At 38.4% G+C, this 27472-nt stretch overlaps 1 protein-coding gene across 3 annotated transcripts in view; it reads left to right on the top strand.

Annotated features, from left to right (window-relative positions):
• The window catches only part of ITGA6 (integrin subunit alpha 6), a 93206-nt gene that overhangs the window by 4951 nt on the left and 60783 nt on the right, over positions 1-27472 (top strand). For 2 of the 3 annotated variants that reach the window (XM_064434428.1, XM_064434427.1), the window contains exon 2: positions 11433-11555. The exons of the other annotated variant lie outside the window; for it this stretch is intronic. The gene's annotated coding sequence lies outside the window, so the exon portion shown is untranslated. The remainder of the gene's footprint in view (positions 1-11432; positions 11556-27472) is intronic. 3 annotated transcript variants of the gene reach the window in all.

Raw genomic sequence — 27472 nt, 5'->3', positions numbered from 1 at the left:
ACTTAACATTTTGTTGCAGTGCTGGTAGATTCTTCCAACTGCCAACTCTGGGGCAAAATAGCAAAACAGCTCTGTAGGTTTCCAGATTTTAGAAGAGTGAAATGGTACATTTAGAAGGACTCCTGCAGAGGGTGTGTGTTTGAGTTCATAGCAGCAGATAGGTCTAGAGGAGGAATCAGTCTGCAAAACACAGTCAACACATCTGGAGTCAAGTTAATAACTTCAGTCTCTGAATATCTATTTCCTGAATCCACTCTGACCTCGTTTGCAAGAACTCTTGTTACACTGCAGCATGAGGGATTGTCCTGTTTGGTCCTGTAGTTATCATTATCACTTTATATCATCATATAGCACCATTATCTATAGTAAAAATCTGTGGGTCTTGTTTCAGAAATCTCTCTTGTGCAGTAGGTAAAATGTAACCATTTTTAGAACAGCTACAGTTGAAAAAATTAATATGAAAATGTTTTGGAAACTGAATTAATAACTTACCTATAATAACTTACCTTTTAATTTTATGTTTTTTTGAACTCCCCATTAACACCAAGAAATTCCCATTGCAACATGTTGATGCATGACTCATCCTAGGATATATCCCCTATTGGGTTGTGGCCCTAGATGAGACAGAGGGGTATCTTATAAGTGGCTTTTATCAATAAATTAAATTAACTTGAAGGCAATATTCCTACACTTCACCAGTGGGTTGGTTTTTTTGTTTGTGTTGCTGCGGTTTGCTGTTTGTTTTTGTTGTTTGCCCTCCATCTTTCATACTAAAGGAGATGCCAATGACAAATAGTTTTGGGCAATATTCTGTTTCTGGCACTACTTGAATGTTGATAATATTTCTCTGCAATGCAGCCTCAGGGATTGTCATATCCCCCGCCCAGTGGCTTGCAAGGAGTGCATTGGATAATGACAAGCTGCATTGCACTGTGCTCGGAGAGCTAATGAAGTGCTTTGTTCTTGAGCATCAGTATATATTTCTCCTACACCTTTCAGGTACAGGAGTTTTAACTGACATTGTATGCATTTAAAAGGAAGTGAATTTCTGACACAAGTGTAGGTACTGCACTGACTGTAATGATTTCATTATGTTCTCCAAACTCAGCATGAGGCTGTCCTCAGGGGAAATAGATGCTTTGAATGTAGGGTAGGGAATTACCAAAGAAGATTGAGGATGCCCTTCTGAAAGGGGGTCATAAAGATGCTGTGACTTGTTAGAAGGAACAAGGGTATGATACATGCTCAGACATGTCTTTATAATCCTTTTTTTGACACTAAGTACCGCTATTGAATGCTAAGGCATTTCTATATCATGAATGTAATACAGTAAATGTGCAGGAAATAAAATTTCAGTCCTGTCGTCTTCTGCTTTTGCTACATATTTTAAAAAATGTAATGGAAATAGGGATACATAACCTTCATTTTTGAAAAGCGGGAAAAAAAAAGAAGACAATGGGTACTACAGGATAGATAGCCTTTCCTCGTTGCCCCGTAAGATCATGGAGCAGATGCTCATGAAAACTGTGCTAAGCCACATGGAAAATAAGAGGGTGATTGGTGACAGTTGACATGCCTTCACTAAGGGCAAGTCATGCCTGCCAAATTTGGTAGCCTTTTACAGTGGGGTAACAGCGTCCTTGGATAAGAGAGATGAGACTGATATCATTAATCTGAATTTGTGCAAAATATTTGACACTGTCCTGCAAGAAATCCTTGAATCTGAACTGCAGAGGCATCACTCCGTGGATGAGAAATTGGCTGGATGATTGTGCTCAATGAATTGTGGTCAACAGTCCGATGTCCAAGTGGAGTCAGTGACGACTGGTGTTCATTAAGGGTTGGTATTGCAATTGTCAACCCACTGGTGACATGGACAGTGGGTTTGAGTGTACTCTCAGAAGGTTTGCTGATGACACCAAGCTGTGTGGTGCTGGACATGATGGATAGAAGGGCTACCACTCAGAGAGACTTTGACAGGCTTGAGAGGTGGGACTATGTGAACCTTATGAAATTCAGCAAGGCCAAGTGCAAAGTCCTGCACCTGAGTTGGAGCAATCCCAAGCACAAACACAGGCTGGGTGAAGAATGGAGTAAGAATAGCCTTAGGTAGAAGTACTTGGGTGTGTCAGTTGACAAGAAGCTCAACACAAGCTGGCAATGTGTGCTTGTAGCTCCAAAAGCCAGCCATGTCCTGGGCTGGGTGAGCAACAGATCAAGGGAGGTGATTCTCTCACTCTGTTCTGCCCTTGTGAGACTCCACCTGGAATAGTGTGGGCAGCTCTGAGGGCCCCAGCATATGAAGGACATGGACCTGCTGGGGCAAATCCGGAGGAAGGCTATGAGGATGATCAGAGGACTGGAGCATCTCTGCTATGAAGACTTGGATTGTTCAGCCTGGGGAAGAGAAGGTTCTCGGGACACTTGGAGCTCCTTTCAGTACCCAAAGGGGCCTACAAGAAAGCTGAGAAGGGACTTTTTAGAAGAGCATGTAGTGACAGGACAAGGGGAAATGGCTTCATATTGAAAGAGGGTAGGTTTAGGGGTAGGTATTAGGAATAAATTCTTTACCGTGAGGGTGGTGAGGCACTGGAACTGTTTGCCCAGAGAAGTTGTGGCTGACTCATCCCTGGAAGTGTTCAAGGCTAGGTTCAATGGGGCTTTAAGCAACCTGGTCTAGTAGGTGTCCCTGTACATGGCAAGTAGGGCTGGAACTCAATGATTTTCAAGTTCCCTTCCAACCCAAAAAGTGTTTCATGATTGTGCTGCTTGAAAGACTGATATTTTCAGACTGCAACTCTGAGTGGGAATAAATGTGGAAAATATGAATTTTGACTTTTATGAAAATGCCATGTTTCCTAATACTAGTAAAGTGGCCATCAGTTGTTTAAAACCTTGAACACTGCTATTTGTGTAAAAGAATGCTGTTCTCAGTACTATGAAATATACCAACTTGCTGAAGTTGTCTCTTCTGTTGTTTAGACTCCTACTGTGTGTTCATCATTACTGTGTCTGATCATCCTGCAGTAGTTAATTAAGTGGTCCAGTTCATGTCTGCCACATGCTCTTTTTGCAGGGAGAGAAGTATATGTAATGAAATATTTTATCTGAGAAGTGTATGTAGTGAAATATTTTAACTGAGCATTTTTTGTAACTGCGTGTAGATATAAGCTTGCATGTGTTGTTATGCACTTGGACTGGGAGGTCAAGATTTACGAAACAGTGGTTTTTTTATCCATAGTATCTTTATCTTCCTGTGCAGCTCAGCCTATTGGATAGTTTTGCCGTTGCCAGAATACAAAAGCTGTCTGCAGAGTTCTTGAGCTCTGGAGCAAGGCTGGATAGGTTATTTTTGACAATGCTCCACAAGCCCAAGAAAAATCTCAACAATGTAAAACTTTGCATGTCTGAGTCAAACTGTAGCTTTGCCTCCCTCCAGATTGATACAAATGACATGGGCTTATTTATTTGCACTGCTGTACGTCCTCATCACCCCTTCTCTTCCCTGTGGGAGTCACATGGTGAAACTAAAGCGTGCTGCCTGAAGTACAGGTGCTCTGAAAGAAGAGTTGCGGTTTCTGTGTTACAACCGCGTAAAATATTTCAGTGTTTCTTTTTAGCCCCTGCGCTGTTCCTTCCTCCTGCTCCTCTGTTGTGCTGCTGTACACTGCTCTCTCTTTTCAGGAAGTAAATTAAGTCCAGTGTTAATAACATGAGTAATACTACTGCTTGGATATAGGACAAGCAGGAGATGAGGGATGGAGACTAGGGGGCCTTCAGCCTTCTGGTAAATCTCTGCACTGAATCTGAGTTACAGAATTTGTTAGTTGCTTGAAAAATGTCTCCTGTGTCTGTTTGTTTCTGCCTGCTTTTATTACCAAGATCTGCTTTTAGAAATCAATGTTAGTGTGGTGTCAAGGTGATCTAGAATCCACGTGTAGACTATGATTTTGCTTCAGACACATTAGTGCAGATTAAATAGAAGAAGATAAAAGGCAATCACATTTCCAGGACAATAGAGTGAGAGTGATCAAAGGCAAGAACATGGCTGGGTCACTCTGCTGGAGTACTCTCTCACTCTCTTCACCTGAGCTGCTCTTAGCTGTTTTCCAGGCTCTTTGTAGCAGGAATTGGAAGCATGCCCAAGGAAGGTATTGTGCCATTACACACTAATTTTTATTTACTACTCAATAGCTAAGAACCAAAGTGCAGACCTTGTACTTTAATATGTGGCTGACTTACCACACACCTCTATAAAGTCCTCTCATCAGGAGGAGTTAGACTTCAGCTAGTCCTGAGGCCTGAGATATTAAATGCCTCTTTGGTACATGACAGATCTTTTGAAGCCTTTGAAGCTACTAAAGCCAAAAGTACCATCAAACTTCCAAATTGTAGGGTGTGTATAATAACCCATTAGAGAAAATAAGAAAGTTAGGGAGTAACAGGGAAATGTCTGATATCTACAACTGCTCCTTCTTGAACAAATGCTGTTACACTGCAGAACCTCAGTTTTCTTCCCTGCCAAGGATGGGGTTACTACTTTAATCTATAGAATGTTTAGCAGTGACAGCTGAAGGGGACTGTGGAAATATTTTGATTAATTACTATTTATCATGGTGCTACTGCTATATTATATTATTATTATATTATTATGACTACCACTGCTATAATCTGATGTAAATTCATTTATATAATGAAATAATTCTCTTTTCAATAGAGTTTTGAGTTGCAACTTAAATATATTGAGACAATGTAGAAACTTGTGACTTGCTGTAGCACAAACATATTGCTGTCCTGGGTTTTTGTGAGAATTGCTTAGTGAAGTGATGCACTCTAAATTTAAATAGCTGATATATTTGGTTTTTTTGAGAAGCACTGAAAACTCGGATATACACAGGTTTCAATATTTTTTAACAGCTATAAAATGAGTCTATTTAATGATGTATACCTGTAGTCAAGACCATAGACCATTCAGCAGGTATGGAAGAGACATTGGTAAATCACTTGAGGGATGAAGTGCCAAATATTGTATCTTGAAAGAGAGGCTCAAGACAGACCTTGGGGCTAAAAAGGAACTTAGTGTTTACTCAGATCTTTCCTTACAGAAACTGTGCAAGCTAGTAGTATTTGCAAGAAGGAAAGGATTGATGGTCAAAAGTGAAATGACACTGGGAAAAGGTGAACTGCTTGATATGTGGTAGCCACCCAGAACACACTGAGCACCAAGGGCTGCTGAGGTATCTTGCTTCTGGCATTAGCCATGGAAAAGGGTGGCTAGTCTGCGAGCCAGACATCTAGTTTTTTTTAAAGATGACCCACTATGCTGTCATTTTGCTTCATCCAGGGAGACAGTTTGCTTCAGGATTGTTTTGAATAAAGACTGTAATGCCCAGAGAAAGAAAAATCACCTCTCTTTTCATCTGAGATGCAGTAGATTGGTTTTGTGACAGTTTGAAATTTTTTTTAATGTTCGTTTTCATTATTACTCTGCCTAGCTATTTTATATGGTGTTTGAAGGTGTTAATGAATCATAGCAGCACTGTAATTTCAGATGGGTTTGGTGAGGCATCCAGCATGTTAGTGCCTGTGAGCTTCCTGCTTGTGCTCCAGCCAGCCACAGGATCACACCAGTCTCGCATAGGAGTAAATAGTTTTACCTTCCCCCTATCTTACATATCTGCTGAGTGGGCCAGTCTGACTTCTTTCTTTCCTTGGCTTCCTTCCTTCCAGCTTTCACTCTGCTGTGCCTTTAAAATGCACCAGAGAGGGTATAATACCAGTTTTACAGAACAAAAGGAGAAGAGATGAAATGACCATCTTCAGGAAATAAGTAAAGCAAGAGACAGAAAACAAATCCGTTAATTCCCACATAGAGTCAGCACAATCCCCACTCTGACATCTCCTCTCTCAGACTTTTACCATTTCTTTCCCATAGATATTTGAAAAACGTTTCAGGACTTTGTACTTCCTTCTGCACTGCTTGACCTCAGTGTTTTCTTGTAGTAACCAGAATGGTTTGAGATACCTAGATCCTTTGAGCTTTAGCTGCCTTTTTTTCTTTGTTTAGCTACAATTTAAATACCAGCTAAACTGTGTCAGAATTGTTATTTACCATGACTGCTTCTGATTACCTTCAGCTGCTTTCTTGCAGGCTAATAGAGGTACTTGAGAGCAAAGTCTAGCAGTTTCCTTTTCAGGGTAGATTTCATTCCTGCTCTTAACCTGTTCACCTCCTCAATAGCTGTATCTGTGAAGCCACATTTCCAGTTTAAGATTAAAGACTTCAGCGATTACTTCTGTAACACTGGATGATAATAAAAAGCTTTAATTGCACAGGTTACTAAAAGTGTTTTCAGCACATGTGCAAATATCCCTTTGCAAAAGAAGCTCAAAATAGACAGAAGTAATAGGGGAGAAGGAGTCTTCCATCTGTACATGGCTTCCAGACCAGGGATTCATCAATGATTTTGTGGAAGAATTACTCGAAGGTGGCAAATAGTACTTTTTTTCCCCCCCCGCTCCTCAACAATGTCTAGAAAAAAAAAACAACTGTATAAATTCCCTGAAAGCAGGAGCAGATTAGATTCACCAAATTCAGAACTCTGGTCTTTATGCACACTTGTTCCACAGTTGCATATGTTTTGAATGTGAGTGGCTGACATCCCTAACTCAAATGAAACACTGCAGCTAACAATCAGAGCATGCAGCAGTCAAGAAACTAACAGGCTGAAGTGCAGCTATCATAACCTCAGAGCCTGTCACTTTGAACAGAAAATAGGCACCTAAGGCTAGAAATTGCCTGGTCACCCTAGCACCTGTGCTGATGCACACGTGTGTCTCTAAATGTTGTGGTGCAGCATTTTCTAGCCACTTTTTTGGCAAATTCTAATCATCAGAACTTGTGAAAGAATTTTATATTGGATGTTGGCTACACAATGGAGTGATACAGTTTGGGTTTGGATTTTTTAAAAATAATTTTTGTCTCAGTTAGATGCTGTCTTCAGACTCTATGTGTATGAATTAGTGTACCTTTTTAATGCATAAAAATGGCTTCATAATTAAATGTTTTCCTTCCATGTAAATCAAATACTTTACTTGTCTTTTTTAGTGATTGCTGTTCAGAGGGCAGAAGAAAAAGGGAATAATGAAATCTAGATTTTATGTTTAGCTAATTGTCCAAAACACTTTGCTTTATCTAAAAGCTTCATGCTTTTCACTAGCAGGATCCCTCAATCATAATTGATCTGAAGACATGATTTCCAAGAATTGCTTTATAGGCAACTCTTGAATGTAATTTAAGAGATTTCTCCATCAATTTAAACTGATATTCATTATCAGGAAAAGAAAAATGGTCAGTTGAAGAGCTCTTTTACACTTCTACAGTATAAATGTGACATAACTCATTCTTTCAGTGTTTATAGTATGGGTATTTTGTTTGGCTTGGGTCTTTTTAATCCTTTGCTAAAGCAAAGCAGAAGCAGTATAAACAAGGTTTCTAGGTAATGCAGCGAAGTTCAGTGTTTTACTGCAGTGATTAAGATAGAGTGTTCTATCACGTCTGACTGTATTGTGCACTGATTTCCTTCCATTCCCAGATGTGAATTCTTACCATACCCTTTGCCTCTTCCACCTAGTCCAATTATCTCAGCTAAAGTAAAGTTTCTAGAATCAACCACATTGTTTCATGATTGTTCTAAAGAAAAATCAGAGTCTCCCTTCTTACATGTTTGGGGCACCTCAAATAAATAGCAGGTCAAATTACTAATCTATTAGCTCTTTGTCTGCCATGGTATGCACAGTTAGTAATGAAATATTCATGCAATTCAGAAGAAAGCTTGGGGGAGGGGGCTGTGGGGGGGAAGGCAGCTTCTGAAATAAAACCACGGTATCGTAAGGTCAATCAGCTTGCTGCTTTTAGATTCAAGCGCAGGTCAAACCTTTCATCCTAGAAACTTTGCCCAAGAATTATTTACTTTCAGCTGTCGAGCTTGTTAAATGATTACCTAAGTCTATAGTGTGCTTTTTTTTTCTTCACAGGAAGGCTTTTATAAATGACTTTTTTCCCTAAAGGATTACATTTTTACAGTACATGGTTCTCTATATATAAGCTTTTCACAGAAGTCCTAATCCGACTTCAATTTAAATCCATTGGTAACTCCTGTTGACTTCAGTCAGAACAGCAGTGTGCCTGTCTGTCTTCATGCATTTAAAGAAAGTTCATTCAGCAACAGAAAGCAAGTTCAATGACACATAGTTATAAGATTACTGGGTTTAAAAGAATATGAAGTTGCATATGCACATAAATCCAAAACAAAATGTACAGTAGTTGGGCTTCCTACCCCATCTTCTCACTTAGCCTTGGAGAGTGAGTAAATGTGTAATAAAAGAGGAGGTAATGTAAGTTTTGAATAAAATGAAAAATAAAAATATATCTGTGGAAAACCTACGCTAATATTACGTTCATTGTTATAATATCACAGTACCTTCTTCTGTGTACTAGTGACACTCTTTCTGTTCTTGTGCTTTCTCATCGATGTGAAAAATTTGTAAGGACAGCTTCATTTTGAGGGTGATTTTCCCTCTTTAAATACATGAATGTGTTAGGGAAACTGAGAAGAATCCAACTTGTAATCTGAAGCAAAAGGTGACAAGGTTGACTTCAAGGTTGGTTGAAGGAAATTAATTCCACCGACTCAGGCTGATGCTTGTAGAAGCTCATGTCTTTTTCCATTATGCCAGATGAACAAAGTGTTGCCTATCATTTTTATTTCAACACCTCATTTATTTTGATTAATCTGGTTAAAATTTTTGGAAACCTTGCAAATCACCACCCGAGGCTCTGATTTTATATGTATTTGTTTATATAATATTATGTAAATATTTACATAAATATTTGAATATATTTATTGATTTTGTATTTATATTATGTTGTGATGCGCAACGCAATGACTTGTAGCCACTTGCAGGTGTTTCAAATTGCCTGGATTTTTGACACAAGTCAAGACAGAAATTACTTTCTTATTCATGTTGGAGACTCAGACTAATCAGAAACACTGATTGAGGATACATAAAATTGTGGAGTCATAGGGTATTGGCTAGAAAGACCATTTAGTCCTATATCCCTCGCAAGGCAGAATAGTCACTGGGCCTGCTGTAGTTTTGTCTAAGTGTAAAAACCTCCAAAGATGACAATTTAACCTATTCCAGGTTCTCCAGGGTGACTTCTTGCTGGAGATATTTTCTCCCAAATATCCAGCCTGAATCTCCCAAGCCTCAATTTCCAGTTGCAGTTTATTTTCCCACGTTACACTAATTTAAGAGATTAACTCCACAACTGCCCTTGAAGTAGCTGTAGGCTGCTAGAACCTCCTATTGTCTCTAGATAAGCCTAGACTAAACACATTAGAAAGAACAAAATATTCTATAGGCAAATTTTTCTGTAGTAGAAAATATATTCTGTGCACATGCCACATATACCCATCACCAGTGGTTGCTGAAGCAGATGAATCATAGTAGAATAGAAGCGTGATCCACAGTGCATGAAATTTCCACTGGCTGCCAGCCAGCGTTTTTCTTGAACAATTTAATGCTCCACCCTGTAGCAGGATACCCTGCCCAGCAGCAGGATCAGGAAGTGAGACATGGTTTTGTTTTTTGAAAAAGAGCATTCACTGGCATGAAAAGAAAAGTTGTCTAAATTCAGCTAACTTTGTGCATCCTCCAGCGGAACTGACACATTCCCATAACCTGCTCATTTTTAGTTAGTGGTATGTGCAGCCCTTCAGTCTCACTCCTGGTTAGAGATGGAGGAGTCATGGGGAAATGGAGTCTGGTGTTGGACCTACCTATGTAGTTTCTTATTTCTGAAGAATTGTATTAAACACCTTCACATTACCCATTTGTAGACAGCACCTACATTGTTGTTGCTGCGATGTTTATGGCAAAGTAGAAAGTAGTTCAGTAAAATCACCAAAACTCTGCTTTGAAAAGATTTGCCATATAACATGTCATGTCACCAGACCAGCGTAATATTTTTGTCCTACTGAAAATCCCAAAGAGGTAAATGCAATGAAAATTTAGATATTCTGAAGTGTTAAATTTATCTCAAAATACGGCACTGTATTAAAATGCTGAAATGAAAAAAAAATTCAGTATGTCTTGCTCTTAGAAAACTGATGCTGGTGAAAGAAATGTTTTCTGAGTTATTTAGATACTGCTTTTTTCATGCAACAGAGTTGCTCCTTTCTTGCACCATTGCATTGACTTTGCAGTAAAGCATGCATGATATTGTATTATGCAATTTGGGATTTTTAATGGGAAATATGGTTTTTGTTGTAAGGATATGGAAAAAAAAAGTGGTATACTTTATAAAGATTATTTTGTATGTGATTATACAAACTATTTCCTTCAAGAAGAAGCTGGCTTAGTAGATTGTAAAAGAGTATATCTGAGTTGACTCATAAACTGAGGTGCCATTCACTTTAAAAGTGCTGTATGTTGCTTCTTCACAGTCGTCTGCTGTGATAATGAAATAAAGATGAGGTGCCATGCAGCCCATTGAGGTGGAAAAGCCCATTGCTGTTCTCAGTTGCACATGATACAGGATAATGGCTGCATCAATCCCTGCCATTGGGGAGGTGGTGGGGAGACCAGCACGACAGTCCCTGTGGGAGCCTGCAAGGCTCAACTCACTGCAGAGTGGGACACTCTGTCCCTGGGTGCTGCTGCTGGCACACTGAGTCCCAGGGCCCTGTGTGGGCTGTCTCACAGAGCTGGATAGATCCTGCTAGTAAAAGATTGCAGATCGAAACTTGAATTATGCCATTATGTCACACAGTGAGCTCTAAAACAAGGATTGCTTTGGGTGTTGTTTCACAAGCATATTCTGCAAAGCTGAGGTGCTGCCTTCTTTGTTGTGTTAGGTTTTATTCCACCTGTATAGAAAGCCATCTGCACTTGTAACTTCTGTTTTGGAGATATGCTGCTATGGGATTCAGACTCTTGACTCCTGTCAGAGGCACTGGGAGAATTACTGGTGCATGTGCATAGAAAATTTCTGCCTTATTAACATCAATAAATAGAAACCCACCACATATTGTCAGGGATTTCTGTATTAATCATCACATTTCTCAGATTAATCTGGTCCATGGTGACATATTTATAAAGAAGTGTTAAACCTACAGATGAAGACAGGAGTACAGTTAATTAATGATTATAATGATTCTTTTCATTTGTGGTTCAGATGTGGAAAGGTTGTACTGGTAGAAAAATTTACATAATACTCCAATACTTCCCTTCCTTGTCTTAGATGATTTTTCTCTGTTAAGAGGTGAGAACAGTAGAATATTAAACTTGGGAATATAGGTGTATATTCAATGCTTGATGTTATTACAGAATATTGAGAAATTGGTCTTTGTTCTTTACTGTTTCAGTGGTCAAATCTAAACTCAAAACTCTGCACTAGAGATGAGAGATATTACTTACTTTCCCAGCTTTTCTACTAATTTGAGGATTTCTGATACTGCTGAGGTCTTTGCAGTTTTGCCATCTGTAAGGTAAGAATAATGATAGTGGTTACCTTGGCAAGGTATTTTGACAATAATGAACATAAAGGGTTATTGAGAGCTGGGTTTTTATTTTCAGATAAATATTACATTCAAATTATTTTTATTTTTCACCAAATTAATACATTATATTTGTAAATTTCGCAACTTTTCTTTCTCTTCTGATGGAATAATTTTCATTTACAGTTTTCAAAAGGTATTTAATTTTAGTAATTAGAATACTCTTTTGGTTTTGTTTTCTTTTTTTTTTTAATTTGCCTCTGGTGGATTCTAGTCAGTACATGTTTTCCTGTACTTACACTTTCCTTTAAGGAATAACAATGGAAACAGCAGGTGTGGTGATTGATTCTGGTGATTGATTGAGTAGTTAAGTGCTGATGTCTCTAGGAGGAGTTAAGGCCATTTTTATAAAATTGAAAATAAAAGAAAATTATAAGGGGTGGAATTTTTTAGTGATTGAGACAGCTTTTGCTTTGTATTGTTAGAAAATGAATTTCCTGCACAGTAGCAATTAGATTTCTTGAATTATATTATCATTCTATTCAGTTTAATATTATAGTTGTCACTTACATAATGAGCCTTCTGTATGGAGCTTTGATACACCAAGCCTTACTATTTCACCCAGGGAACATGAAAGAAGTAAGTATCTACCTCTAGATTTCCCTGCTTGCCCCGTAGTCTGCACAGCAAGTTTTCAGATCCAAATAATGGAACCAGAATGGTTTCTAAATACTAAAAGACATCCTTACTGCTGACTGCCAGGGAGCAGCACCAACTCTCTGCTGGTATGTTCTTGTTTTTGCTGCTTTGTCTCTACTTAGAAATTCCCACATCCACACTGACTCATACTGGGAAATACCCATAGTTTTATGCTTTTATTTGCTCAGATATGTTTGTGTTTTAGTGTTCAATTTTTAAACTTAGATTGCAGACAAAATATGAATGGATTTCTCTAGTATGAAGATATATGGTCACAATATGAAAAAAGGGCCATAAGGTAAATGAGAGAGGAGGTTTAGCAAGTATCTAGAAAGTGCTGTGCTACCTGTGCCTTTAACTATCTTTCCTTTAGGGGAAGCCTCAGATTTGTTGCAGTTGGGAGTTTTTTTTAGCCTCTCAGCCATGTCACGCCATTGAAGGGAAATAAGTCAGTTCCAAATTCGTGTGGGCAGATATCCCAGTTTCATCTCAAAGCCGGATGGAGCTGTGTGCTGTGACACACATGAATTTCCAGGATGGCTGGGATCAGGGAACTGAAACTACATTAGCAGGATTAGAAACCTTTTGGAAAGTGCTTTTCTGGAACTGAGCATGTTCAGCGCAGATGAATAATGCCAGTGCCACTTAGAAAATAATGAAAAAAAACACCGTATATAGGACCAACTCAAGTCCAGTACCATTCATAAGTTGTCAACGAGCGTACTAACTGGCAGTAAAATGATCCCTTGTTCCATCCTCCAGACATAAAAAAAAGTAAAAAAAGTCAAAGCAATTTTAGTAGTAAATTTGCAATGTAGTAGTTTGACAGAAAACTTCTTTGATAAAAGTGAAAATTATGTACCCTGTGTGAATTACACCACAATGCTCTCAGCAAAGTGTACGTATCCCCAGTCAGGTGCACTAAGAGAGATGTGCATTTGTGTGTTTATACTTATTTCTAACCATCCTTTAACTTGAAGTATTGCTATTTCTGTTCCACTTTAGTGAAACAGTGACATATTTTAGGATATGCATGTTTAAGATTTAGATTGTTTCTGATCTGCTTCCCACAAAATAAACAAACCACTCTCCTTGGTTTGGGGTTTTTTTGGCCATTATGCCATGCTTGCTCAAGGTAATCAGCAATATCAGTGTCTGAAATGGGTTCCTGACAATTGTTCACTTCCCAGCCAGCTCCAATTTAGGCAGGACTTTGGTATGTTTCCTGTTATGACAGCGCCTGGTTATTTCCTTTTTGTGCTTATTAGGTCTTGCATGCTTAATGAAATTATGCTCTTTAGAGACTCCAAAATGTATACCAGTTTCTATCTGGTATTGTTTTGGATAATCCACAGAGTTTGTCTTTGGTTTGTTTCCAAATGAAATTGTGCCAATTTTGCATGTCTGCAGTTGTGCACACCCGGCTGCCCCATGGAGCACCCAAAAAACTGGTGTGTCTTCTCTCTGCAACAGGGGCGCTGTGGGAAAATGGCAGCGTGGAGACCTGATGGATGAGGAGACTTTGTTGCCTGGCAAATGTCTAGGGTCTCTCTTCACTGTTTGTGTGGTGGGAAGTTGGAGGAACACTCCCCGAAGCGGCTGTGCATGGCCACTGGCATGTGCTCTTGCAGGCACGTGGTCTTTCACCAGGGAACGCCTTTTCTCCAGTCAGGGTCAGGTGGTGCTTTGCAGACTTCAGTCACCCACTTGCCCTCCACAAGCTTACCTTGGTTGGTTTCATCCTCATGCATCAGCCAGATGGCTGGTGCTCAGAGACAAGGGATAAAGGATGGGTTCAGCTGCAGCATGAGGGATTTCAGGAAAATCAGGCACTTAGTTTGAGTTTTTGCTTGGGCATTAAAAATAATGGTGTTTGTGCTTGAGAAAATAGGCTTGTTGGCTTCAAAGGCATCTACTTAGTCCCATTATCTGCAAAATTGTTTCTGTGTTTGTAAGAAGAGCACGTGACTTCTTGGAATGTTGCAGTATTTTTAATAGAGAGAGGAACAGTGTATAAATAAAAGGAGTAATTGAAAAGTCCACAGTGTACCTGCCAAATCAACTCAGATTTTTTTTTTCAGCCATTATCTAAGAATTATTGGTAGATGTACTAATGCCTGATGGAGGGACACTGTCCTCATGGATGTGAGTAGTAGTGACCACAAATAGAAACAAGAGCAAACTGTCCTTCCATAAGTGTGGTGCAGAAATGATTTTCAAATCAAAAGGCTATTTTGTTATAAATCAACTAGTCTGGATGTAATGTTTCACAGTAACTTCTTGTTTAGCAGCAGATTATTTTATGCTAAAGTCATTGTTTCATTCACGACTCCTAGCCTCATATGAATAAACCCTTTCCATTTCACCTACCTGCCTTGCAGCAAAATCACTTCATTTTAGGTTTTAAAATAGATGTCAGCTAAAGCGAGTATTTAATTAAATAATAAGGACCTCTGTTGCTCAGCTGTTAAAGATCAAGCTCCATTTGGCTGCAAAAACTTTTCAGATATTGCTTAGCAAAACATACTTTATTTTTATAAAGGCATCTGGTATTTCTGGACACAACATTCTATGCTAAATCTGACTGCCAGTTTTTTTTACTGGTGTTTTTTATTGTCTTTTAAGACTTGCTAAGCTACTGCCTAACCTTGATTTATGTCAGTAATGAAAACCAGTGGTTTGGAGCAATGTATAATCAGTCACTTTTTCATACATCCCATGACTAGCCATTATCTATCTTAACTTACTTCCATCATAGATTTCTGAAGCAGTAAATCTCCTGAATGGTCTCTTTTTTAGCAGGTGTTGCCTTTGCAATTTTATCCCTGTTAACAATAATTTTTTACAGTTCTTTCTATAGGTAACAATAGGATGCATGTTTCTCCCTTTCAGAGTTCTGTATATGTTTGTTCACAGAAGGAAAAAGGACAGGTTTCAATTTTTAAATGTGTTGTATGTTCTGCTTTAGCTCACTGCAAACATGGAGTGATCTTGTAAATTCTGTACCCTGCATGCAAGGAGCAATGAAAACAAAAAGACAAAAACCAGTTATTCTGTAGGATGGTGCTAAATGATAGATCTTTTCATGCAGAAGCACAGTTCTTTTGGTAATAAGACTGCAGTCTCTTTTTTCCTTTGATCTTTGTAAAAAAATTAAGAACTCAATGACGAATCAGTGTTGCATAAATGAAATTATGTAGTGGTAAGTAACATTAAGCAAATTGTATTTAGTTGGGGTGTTTTTTTAACATGCTTGTGAAAATTAGACTGTAGCTCAGGTCCTTTGTAATTATTTTAGAAGTTTGTACCATTAATATCTGGAAAATATAGAAGTCCTGCAAGACTTTTATGTCTCTTTAGTTGCCTATACATAAAGCACTGTGAATTCCTGATATTTAGAGTGGGTGACTCAGGATTTCAAATCACAAGGTTAGCATAAAAACCTGTACATTTAAGAGGCTTTTTTTTTTTTGATCACATAAAGCCATCATAAAGCACTTTTTGAGAGATATGTGTCAGATGGGAGCATTGTTGGGTCTGTCTTAGAGTCCTAGACTTTCCAAGATTGCTTTTGCTTGTTTTCTTATGTTTGATGAGTGACTTTTCAAAAGAGTTTTTTAATCCTGTGTTGTTTCATCAGTGCTTAAAGGGGTGGATCCTCATGTTTCATGACTGCTGAACACCTTCCCCCTAGGTTCTTGCCTCCTTGTGCCCTTCACCTGTCAGGAGTTGTGTTTTACCCTGCAGCCCCCTGGGGACAGATAGCACGGAGCCTGAAACATCTGCTAAGTCTTTTGTCTGCAGTTATTACAAGAAACCATGATAGACAGTAGTATTCCCATGCAATTCTCTAGTTCAGTATCCTCAACATTCTTGAGTTTTCTCAGGGCTAAGGTCAGTCTGCTGTTATGACTTGTTTCTTTTTTTTTCCTGTGGTTGCAATCTGAGTCATGAAGCATGCCTGTTAGGACCTTACCTATTGTCTGATCTGGACTTCTTTAAAATTAGCCTATGAGACTACTAGACTAAACTTCATGTGATAGCCATGTGTCCAGCATGCTTGTTGAATAGCTGAGATACTTCATCAGGACACTGCTTAATTATCACTTACCTGAAATTCACACCCAAAAACTTGACTGGTCCTGGATGTCAGTGCATTTACTAACACATGATCTATTTCAAGTGACTGGCAAGTCTTGGAGTACGTTTGTGTAAATAGCTTCAGTTGGGCTCAAGCCTGTATCATGCATTTTGTCTTGTACCTCTGTACACACCCACTACTCCTGCATGCTCTGAGTTAGACAAGGCAGGTAAGGAAATAATGAATTGAAACTGCTGCTTAAGGTATTGTATTCTGAGTTCAGTTTTCTGACTTCTCACTGGAAGTGCACAGAATCATTTGCTTGGTGCAATGGCAGCAAGGAAAGTACTTTGAGAAGATGGTGGGCTGCCAGCTGAGCCCAGGGAGGAGGGACTGTGCACATTCAGTGTATGCTATTAAGCATATTAGCAGGCATATTGAGAATAACTGGGGAGAACAAAATCACCCAACAGTAAAGCTGCATTCCTAGTGCTGTCTGATACAACTCGAGAAAGTTCTATTAAGTATCATTATATCAGTATATGTTATTGGTTTCAAAAGCACACTTTAAAATGAGCTTAAAAATAAACCCATAGGAAATAAAAGGCATTAAGAGCAATTTTAATGACCTTCCTAAAGACTTTGCATTATTTTGTGTAATTCACCATTCTTACTTAGAATTTGGTAAAGTCCCTGGATTTGTTCTTGGGGTTTTTGTTTGGTTTTGTTGTTTGTTGGGTTTTGTTTTTGTTTTTGGTTTTTTTTTAAATTAGGTGAAAACTGCCTTCAAAATCTATTATTGTTTGCTGAAGTATTTTATCTTGAGAGTACTTTAAAAGTCATGATCAGCAGATTGCAGGAACAATCAATCAAGGACAATCAAGGACAAAAACGCCAACCAGCCAGCCTTTTCTGATAAAGAATTTTATCTATAGTTCAGCTTTCAGCTTTCTCTTTTCCAGCTCAGATAACTCACTGCTCAGCTGAGTCATCCTCCAGCACAGCTCATTACCAAGGTACAGCTCACATATGCCCATAAATCACTCCACCAGCTGCTTTTTGGTTTAGCAGGGCCAGGACTTGCTTTAGATACAAATTTTCAACTTCTTTCCCTGAAGTTGCATTTTGCATGTGTTTTGTTGCTTGAAATCTTAATCATGTTACAGGTCTATGTTAATGTTTACATGAACATCAAAAAGCTGGTGATTTTTCATTGCTGAAGCTGGAAACCAAGCTAAGTGGGAAGTTAGTAATATTTTTTCTCACCATTCCATCTACTCTCCCATTCAAATGCAGGAATAAAGGCATGGGTGGGAAGAGGCAAACAAAACCCAGAAATTATCATCCTGAATCTGGTCCTCTAGGAAGTGAAGGTGTCTTGTCAATTTTATTGAAAATGTAGTGTTATTAATTGTTGTTGTAGGGGAAAGTTCAAATTTCCTTAACTGGTGGACTAGGATAATACAGTGCTTCTGTTAAGGCTTTTTTGCTCTGCTCCTCTAATGCTGTCAGTAAACTCTCAATGCCACGCTGGGAAATAATATCCAACTAAATGTGGGCCAAATAACTTGTTTGATGGTGACGCTGAGCATAACCTTGAGATAAATAGCAGGATGTGCAGCACTTTGCTTACAGCACAGTCTGTTTCACGCACTGCGGAACAAGTTACTCACATCTTCTCAGTAGAGATAAGTGGCTAAGTGGACTTATTTTAAAATATTTAAGGATTTTAAACCAAAGAATAGTTGACAGAGTGAGAAGTAGTGATCCAAATCTTTGAACTGGAATTTGAATTAAGGTTCTTTTAAAACTCTTTCTTACACAGCCACACCCCCCCCTTTTTTTTTCTTTTTTTTTCTTTTTTTTTTCCTTCAGGGACTGGTGGGGCACAGGGAAAGCAGAACAACTTTGGAAAAGGTTTTCTTAAGCCAGTTGGACTGTTCTTGCTGTTGTTATCTAAGAATGCAGAAAATTGCAAATTGTCACAAAGCTCAGACGTGGATACAAACCCTCCCACAGTTTTTGACTTGTAAGATAGATAGTAGACTGTGCTGTCCTACTTCACCCTTCTTCAACCCACCTTGCAAGGTGTTTCTGACTGTAGAGCTCTAGAGAAGCAGATGTTGTACCAAAAAGGATATTAGCTTTCAAACAAACTTGACAAAAATGTTTTAAACAAAAGCATATTTATATGGCAGCAGTGCTGCCAAGGAATTTATATGTGTAGTATGCCCAGCTTTGGCTTCATCTGATTGGTGTATGTTTACCATCTAGGGATTTCATTTGTGTTCTGCAAGGAGCTCCTTCCTTTCATGGACTGATGGTCAAGGCTGTCAGTTAACCTTGGGCTAGTGCATTAATAGCTGAAAGAAAGGAAAATATACAGCTAGCTCAAAAGGAAAAGTGTGTTAACATAAAATGAAATGAAAGTTGACTCTGAAAGCTGCATAGCTGAAGTCTTTTAATGTAGGAGAGTAGTAGATATTATTTTAATCAAAATTAATACCTCTGGAAAAATACTTTCTCTTGAGTCTGGCTCTTCTGGCTTGGCACTGTTTCAGAATTGTAACATCGTAAAAGAATATAAAGCCTACACTGCTAGAGTGATATAAATCAGCTTTTTCTATAATAGGGATTGGTTATATAGATTTTTTAAATTATTTTTTTAATTTATGTTTTTTACTGGACAGAGAAGATACTACAAATTCTAAGAAACTAAGGTCATATTTCCTTGAAATCAGTGGTAAAAATCTCACTTGACTTTCAGGGGGATTAATATTTCACCTGAGGCTGCCCCAAGAAAAGACCAGTGCTTGATTGTGTCTTTCTCTCTCTCTTGCTAACTTCTGATATCTCCCTAATATCTAATATCTTCCATGCATGTCATGGAAGATCTGCACTCAACATCTTTGGTTTCTCACAGCAATGTATCTTCTTTGTAACAAAGCTCTGGTTTTGGTTTGATGTCACTGTGAATTCTTGCTAATGGTAAATGCCAACATACACAACAGGATAGAAAACCAATATTGTAACATGACAGCATGGATTTTCCATGGGTTCAATGAAAGCGTCCTGTAGTCTAAGACTACAGCTTAGAAAAATGTACAATACCCTTAGTTTGAAACAGTTCAATGGAAATGTGTGCTTTCTGTTCCTTTCCTCCCCCGGAAATCCATCCATCTTTTGGTGCTTTAGACAGATTTCAACAGTTTTGAACTGTACTTAAAACCAGCCTTGTTTGCTTTTTGTGCTTCAGCTTTTTCAGGACACTGCCTTTATTTATGTGTTCTTCACTTAACCTTCTTAGTTGAATACCTTTTCTTGTTAAGCCCCTTGTTTCTGGGTCTCTAACTTCAAGGCAAATGTGTATGTGGCAATGGAAGTTGAATGTGATTTACCAATACTGTAATTTGTTTTGAAATATTGTCAGTAGTGTGTTGACAGTCTTTGCTATTGATGCACTTAGTAGGATCGCAGTTCTACATACAACTTGCATAATGGTGTTGTATTTAGCAGTTCTTGTAGTTTCAGAGGGCAGAAACCTTGCTCTTCTCTATGACTGTTGGTGAGTTGTTTTGTTCTGAGTTTTCATTCTATATGTATAAGTTCCTACTGAAAGAGTGCTGAGCCTAAACCCTGTTGTAAAACAGAAGCCTTCTATTTTAAAGAAACAATCACACAAGTTTTTCTCTAAAGGATGGTTTAATTATTCCTCAAGAAAATAATTTATCACTCAAGAGCCTATGTTTCTTGACATCTAAAAGAAATTGTATAGAGCACATTAAAGGATATATATATTTTTTTTTTAATAGGGCTGTGTAGATTTCAAAACAGATATTGGAAAATCATTGAGAAAGGTCTTGTTCTGATAAATGTTCACAAAGATGAGTTACTAAGCTATGCTGGTTCCTCACATGCAAACAACTTTGCATGTGGCCTCATCCCTGTGAACTGCATGGGTCAGTGAACACTTCTCAGATGTCTTTTGCTGGTGTCTCTGGCAATCCACATTGAAAACCCTGTTGTCAGTTAACAGTTTTTCCAAGCCTGGGACATTACATGATTTGATGCTCTCAACTCGGTACTGAATCAGGTTGTGCACAAAATATCCAACTAGACATTGATGTGCTGTGAGTAAATCTTCACAGTGGCTTTGGGGTTTGATGTGGCTCCTAGCACCTGAGCCTCTCTAATTTGGCTGCTCCTGAACACTTACTGTTGTTTGAGGATCTGCCCTTGAAGTGCCACAACAAAAGCTTCTTGGAGAGAATGGGCAATACTTCAATATGAGCACACTGAGCCACAAAGACCAAGTGCACAAATAGGTGTTATTAATGAAATAGATTCTAATGTCTCTAAAGTACCAAGCCCTCTTTGGGCAACCACTCTCTCTCTTTTTTTTTTTTTCTTTTTTTTTTTGTGCATGGATTTTTGATGTGATAAATCCTGACAGCTCCTGCAGAGTGATTATAGCTTAATACAAAACCAAAAAACCAAATGCTTTTATCCAAGGCTCCAAAGACTCATGGCACCAAAAGATATGGGATGACTTGCTATTAAATATGGTATGGCACATGTATTTTAAAAATATTACATTTCCTTTGAAAGTCCTCTAGCACGTATGCAGGAGCCACTGTTCTAAAAGTGATTATGCAGTCAGGATATTTTTTCCCTTAGCAGTGAAGTCAGTATTCTATGAAAATAATAGTTGGTATTACAGCCAATCTTTTCAAAGTTGCTTTCAATTTCAAAGATTTTAAAATATTCTCGGATGGTTTAGCATGCATTTTTACCTGTTTTACAGTTAAGAAGGCTGAAGTATAAGCTGAATGGTTTGTCTGAGATCACCGAATATAGCACTGGTAAACCTAGGAGTGTTAAAACCTGTTGTTTTCTAGCTTAATGCATGCTTTCCTGTGGTGCTTATCTAGAGGTTAAAGTGCAGAAAATGCTTGTTTGGTTCAGAAATGCAGGACTACAAAAGCAGCATTTGAAACAAATGCATATTTTTGCTATTCCGATTTGATTTTGTACTTATGTCAAACCAAATGCTTGGTTATATCCTTTCCCCTCCTAGCACCACCCCCCCAACCCTCCCCCATCCCCCATCCCAGAAAAAAAAGGTGGCTAGAGTGTTGAGTAAAATGCTGTTGAGTTCACTCAAAAGAGACATGACTGAAACTGTTTGGAAAGAGGAAAACAGAAAAGTTGAAACAACTAATCCTTTTGTGTAGCATTGCAAATAGAGCCCTCATGAGCTGAGAAAGGATTGTGGGGTTGGGGGAAGGGAAGCAGCATTTCAGTAAGCAGCTAGGACAGAAACGTTTCAGCAGCAGATGATTTTGGGGAGTAGCTCTTTGGTGAAGTGCTGTTTCACTAGCACCTTCAAGCAAAACAACTGTAAGAATCAACCAACAATAATCAAACCTGTCCCCCTGCCCTTTTTTTTTTTTTTTTTTTTTTTTTTTTTAAATACTTTATTTACTCTTAAATGTAGGTCACTGATTTTGGCAAACTTGGACGTGGGTTTTGTAATTTAAAAATTCTGCACAGCTTGCTTACCAGGCTGCACTGAGTTCACTTGAGTGCATGGAGGAGTTGGATAGTCCAGCAGATCTGAGGAGGGCAGGAGGGAGTCTCCTGGTGTGGCAAACCTGAGGGAAGGTGGGGATGGTGTTCCAGCTGGCCTGCTGCTATTGAGGACAACTTAGAGCAGCTGAAGTGCTGTTCTCTGCTTTTCTGCTTGTGTCAAGAAATTGAGATGTTTCTGTTGCATGTTCTATACCTGACAGTTTGTGAGGTCAGCACAGAGTGCTGCTGTGCTAGTGCTACGTTCAGATATACAGGTCTGCAGCAACAAATCTCCTTGTTGCACATATAGTTCTTGATGCTGATTTTATGCCTAAGATAAGCACTATGGATGAGACTGGGAGCTGTCACTCTCTGAATTTTTTGATCTTTGTGTAATTAAATTATTTGCTGTGATATTGTATTAGCTGTGGCAGGCAGGCATAGCCTTGAATGCGTAAGGATCTCTTGTCAGGTCACTGCATACTGTAGAGTGTGGGTCTTCTGGATACTTACAGGATCAGGATGTAGGTTTTTCTGGAGCACAGTGAAAAAATGGGACTAGTAGGTTGGTAGGCATAGGTTGGATAATGCCACTAAGCTGGTGCTGAAAAGGCAACTTGTTTTTCCTCCATCCCAAATGAGCTAAGCTTTTCTAATTCAAATATTTTCCAATTTAAAATTAATGGCTTGTCTGGATTATTTTCCATCCTTTATATCAGAGTTTAGCAAAATAATATAATGGAGTTTGGTTGTTTTTTTTTTTTTTTCTGTTAGAAGGGTGTTTTCGTGCTCACAGCTCAAGAATGGAATACAAGTAGGGACGGGCAGGTATGCACTGTCTGTACATGTTACACTATCCAGCTCTGGAGGAGCCCCGCTATCCCCCTGCCGGAGGGTGGGTGTTTAGCAGTAGCTGTGTCAGCTGCTTGGAGCTGCTGGGCATGCTTGTGAGCCCATGGCTATTTCAGCAGAGTTGACATAATTCCTGTGAAGCTCCAGTAGTCATGCTTTGGGAATAGGAACTTGGAAACAGCTTTTTACTGGAAACTGTGACTACTAACCAGTAGCTTGGTGATACAAATTCAGAAAATACCTCCTCGCAAAAGACTTCTTGGAAGCTCATGCATAAGATTGCAGAAGAGTTTTATTACCCATTCCAAGATTATCAAACATGTTTGGCTCCAGGAGATAATTTCTGTTCTTCAATTTAAGCTGTAATATTTTTGAGGTCTGACATGAAAGGTGGATTTCTGCTTTATTGAGCACATGTAAAGCATGAGGGCACAGCCATAATAGGGATAGCCTTTGGCTATTAAAACCCAAGCATACTGAGCGTGTTTGTTTGGCTTTGCCAAAGCTATATACAAGAGCTTTCTCAGAGTATGTAACCTGAAGGGGCTTTCCTACATCATGCTGGCTAGTGTTTTGATTTGGAAGGAATAGAAACATCAACATGCCCTCTAATTTCCTCTGCTCTGGTTTTCTTTAATATAATTAGCTTACTAAGCAGTAGAAGATAGGGTCATTAGCAGCAACTCAATTCTTTGTCTTGACATGTTAGCTGCCCACTTTTCCTTCAAAATTATACTTAAAAATCCAGTTCTTTTTAAATCATATTATAAGAGCACATTCAAATTTGCGTTTTTCTTCCTTGTTTCTGCATTCCTTGGTGCTCCATTTGAATCCAGAGAGACTCAGGTGGTGACTGCTTCTGGGTAAGATATTGTCCTCTTGGAAACCTGTGATACTGTTTGCATACAAGGGTATGTAAAGAGGGAAATATGGGGTAGATTCTTAAAAAAGCTCAGGGGATCAGGATTGATTTGCTCCAACTCCTAGAGCCTCTCCAAATGAGGTGAATGAATAATTAGGTAATGGCAATATGTGAGAAACGCCTGGAAATGAACACCTGTGTTATTTGACCCTCTGTTGTGTTAAACAAGAGAGATAGATTAGTTGGTAATTTGTAGGAAAGTAAGCCCCGTTGTGCCCAGTCTACATACATGGGGGTTTGATCATCAGAGTAATCAGGCTTTTTCTGCCTAATTTTGCTTATTGATCCCTGCAACTGCACCCAGCGTTTTCTGGAATAGATTTTGTTTCCAACCAGATTTTTCTTTCTGTGTGTACTTTTTCATTGCTTTTTCGTTCACAACCAAAAAGCACCTTAAAGATTAAAGAAAAAATACCAGTTAGGACTTGTCAAATACCTTTTCCATTCTGTCAGATGTTTTATGAACTGAACTATCTACGTAACTGAATTAATTTTCATTATAAATACAGCAGTTGTGTTTATCTGGGAAATACTGTGGTTAAAAATGACTCATGTATACCTTACAGAACTATTCCACAGTAAATATTTATTTTGTGTATAAGATAAATCCCAAAGGAAGAAATCCCACTTCAGTCTCTAACTAGAATTTCAGATTGTCTATTTCAAAGTCAGAAACCATTTGAGTTCTCTATGTTTTTACAATACTTATTTTTTGATAATGCCCACTTTTTAATGGTGTTGCTGGACTCTTTGGCATAATCTTTTCTGTGTAAGGTAGAAATTATCACCTCCAAGTGGTTTTTATTTATTTTTTCTAATCAAATAGTAATAGAAACATTTACATCTTTTGTATTACAAAAAATTGCTGAAAATGCCATGTTTATGTAATTAAGCAGAGAAATTCCTTGGCATTGTATTTTAGGAGATTACATGCCTTCTGGTTTTGAAGGTACTGTGCATAGTGCTGTCTGTGTGCTGTAAATTAAAGAATGCCTGCTTGTTTCTGTTCTGTTATAAAACTTAATTGCAAGTACAGGATACGTTTACTCAGGAAAAAAATTATGAAGAAAAAGTCAGTCTAAATTGGAAGCTTGGAATGTGGTGTTTTCTGAAATTGATGTAAGTTGATGCATAATAGTAGCATAGTTGTCAGAAGTAAGGTCTTATGCTGGCTATCTTGCTTCATTACTCACCTCTGATAGAGAAGTCCAGAATGCCTGTACCTATATATTTATGGATACCTTTTTTTTTTTTTAAATGACTAAAGCTTTTATTCTACATTATGAAAGCTTATATTGTCTTGCATTGAAAACTGTGGTGGCTGTTGTTAATTTCCTGCTCTTATCTATATCAAACATTGATTTTGCAAGTAATAATCCTTTTGCAACGTAGGAAAAACAACCAGACTCTTGGTAACTATCTTATTACTTTTTTTTTTTCCCTGTGACAAATATACTGCAGATTTACAGCTGTTTTCTGACTAATGAAAGCAAATGTTTTCCTAGGAATTGCATTTTTTTCCTATCCTGGCAGCTACTGCCCTTGTTTTTTAATCTCTTCTTACAAACTAAGATAACATTTCATCTTATTTAGATAAATAATATAATCTGTGTATCTCCAGAGTTGGAACCACATGCAGCTGTACTGAACTTCTGCAGTGCTTCACACCTAAAACAAAGTCAAGGCAAGGGTTTCTGCAAGATCTGTAACATGATGCTTAAGAAGGCTTTTCTCAAAACTGTGGTGGAAATCTCCCTAGGAATTGCAATGTGAGTGAGGAAGAGACAGGCTAGAAATAAGGTAGATGTCCATACATATGCTAATTATGCTTACATTGCTCATAGTTAAACTAAGAAGTTGATAACTAGTGACTTAGAAAGAAAGTATATAGTTGCAATTTGCTGTGATGTTTAAGGTATAAATGTAGAAATAGTGACAGTCTAATGGAACTCTGAGCTATTTCCTTTAGTCTTTCAAAGTTGCTTCCTTGTTTTGCAAAAGCTGAGAGGAGGAAATCAGACACAACTGCTGTTCTGAAGGAACTGCTGATGAAGTGAAGGGTGGTGTTACATGGTGAGGAGAGGGCTTTTCTCTGCCCTTGGTCTGGGCAGTGTCTGGTTCATGTCTGCTGAGATGCCTTAAGCACTATCCTCCTGCAGGTCTAGTCGAGATGCCAGTGAATCTCTTGTAAGGAAAAGATGGGAATGACTGACTATTCATCTCTTTCTAATGTTGCATCAATGTTGCATGGAGCAGCTGATGTGAACTCCTAGTTCACAGTGAGGATTCTTGCAATGCCTTCTTGCTACATTTAATTTTTTCCTGTGAGTTATGTAGGGAGATGTAAATTGCCTCTGTCGTACACATATTTTTATTAAAACAGCTTTCATGTTTCATCTTTTTTTAACCAAAACCAAGTATTTTACTTGAATATCTAAATAAAACTGCTTTTCAGGCTTCCCACACATCCTCTGATTTTATTCCAGCAGTAGCAAGAGAAAGTATTTTCTTATTCTTCACATTTTTGTAGAATGCAGGTAACAGGCAGATATGTGATAATGGGTTACAGTAGTCTGACTCCAACATTGCTGCTAGTTTGGTACAATTAAGTCAAGCCTAATCTTAAAATATGCCTAAATCCTGAATAAATATAGCATTAGGATTGCAATGAATAATTCCTGCTTTTTAAAAACAGTAATTGAATGCACAAATATTAAAGGCAAACCACATGGGGCCCCAGTATGTGAGATTTCTAATCTACTTACCAGGATCATTTTTATATGGCTAGATTCAATTAAAAAAAGATAAATACATTCAGTTTTCTCAGTGGAGAACTTGTACATACTTTGTATTCAATCTAACTCATAGGGTGTAATTTTAAGTATTCACCGTGGCAGTGATTTGAATTTTTTTTGACCCTCCCCAAAATAAATTTATTGCATTAATAAAAGTTGTGGAAGACTTGTCAAATCTTACAAGGCACTTTGACATTTTTCACTCTAAGGTGTCTGCCCTCCTCTTTCTTTGCATTCTCTGTCAGGGCTGAAGGGAAATGTGTATTTCTGCCTTCCTTCTCTCCTCCCCAGATTCCTGCACTTACTTGAGCTGCTGGTGAAGGGCTGGGAAGGTGGGGTTAGCAATGTTCTAAAAGAGCAGCTGCTGCAAGACAGAGCTCATCTGTCAATGTCCAGAAATTTCTAGAGAATATTTGCTTGTCATGACCTGTCTGGCAGTTGGGTTAGACTTGAGCTCAGGAGATGGTAAGAAGATTCCCAAAACTCTCATACAGGTTTGAATTCTAGGTTGTTTGCCTGATCTGGGTTGATGCTGTGGTCTAAAGTGGAAACTTGTTTGCAAAATTTCTGTATGATTACCCATTCGTCTACAATGAATGAGTGGAGTGAGATCATGCTATTAATCATTTAGGACTGCCAATACTTAGGCACTGAGGAACTATTTAACATGATGGTACTACTAGACTGTAGCTTTGTCTGACCTGTTGTTAGGATTGGATCAAGTGATATGTATTGCTAAAGCCAGAAGCTAGATGATTGAGCAACATTTGCTGAGATGGTTGTAATTTATGCAAGGAACTAACCATATATGTTGGTTTATTATTATAGAAAAAACTGACCAGAAAAGTTTGCTGTAAATCTCAGTTTAAATTTTGTGTGTCGTTTATAAAGGTCATTGTGCCCAAGGCTCCTTATTTTCCACTTAATCGACTGCCACTTCCATGGCCCAGTTGCATTTCAGCAAACATCGTTTCAGTGTGCTGTGACA

This window comes from Passer domesticus, chromosome 10, assembly GCF_036417665.1.
Source record: "Passer domesticus isolate bPasDom1 chromosome 10, bPasDom1.hap1, whole genome shotgun sequence".
Taxonomy (NCBI): domain Eukaryota; kingdom Metazoa; phylum Chordata; class Aves; order Passeriformes; family Passeridae; genus Passer; species Passer domesticus.
Note: the sequence above shows the minus strand (reverse complement) of the source record. Positions and strands in the feature narration are given on the sequence as shown.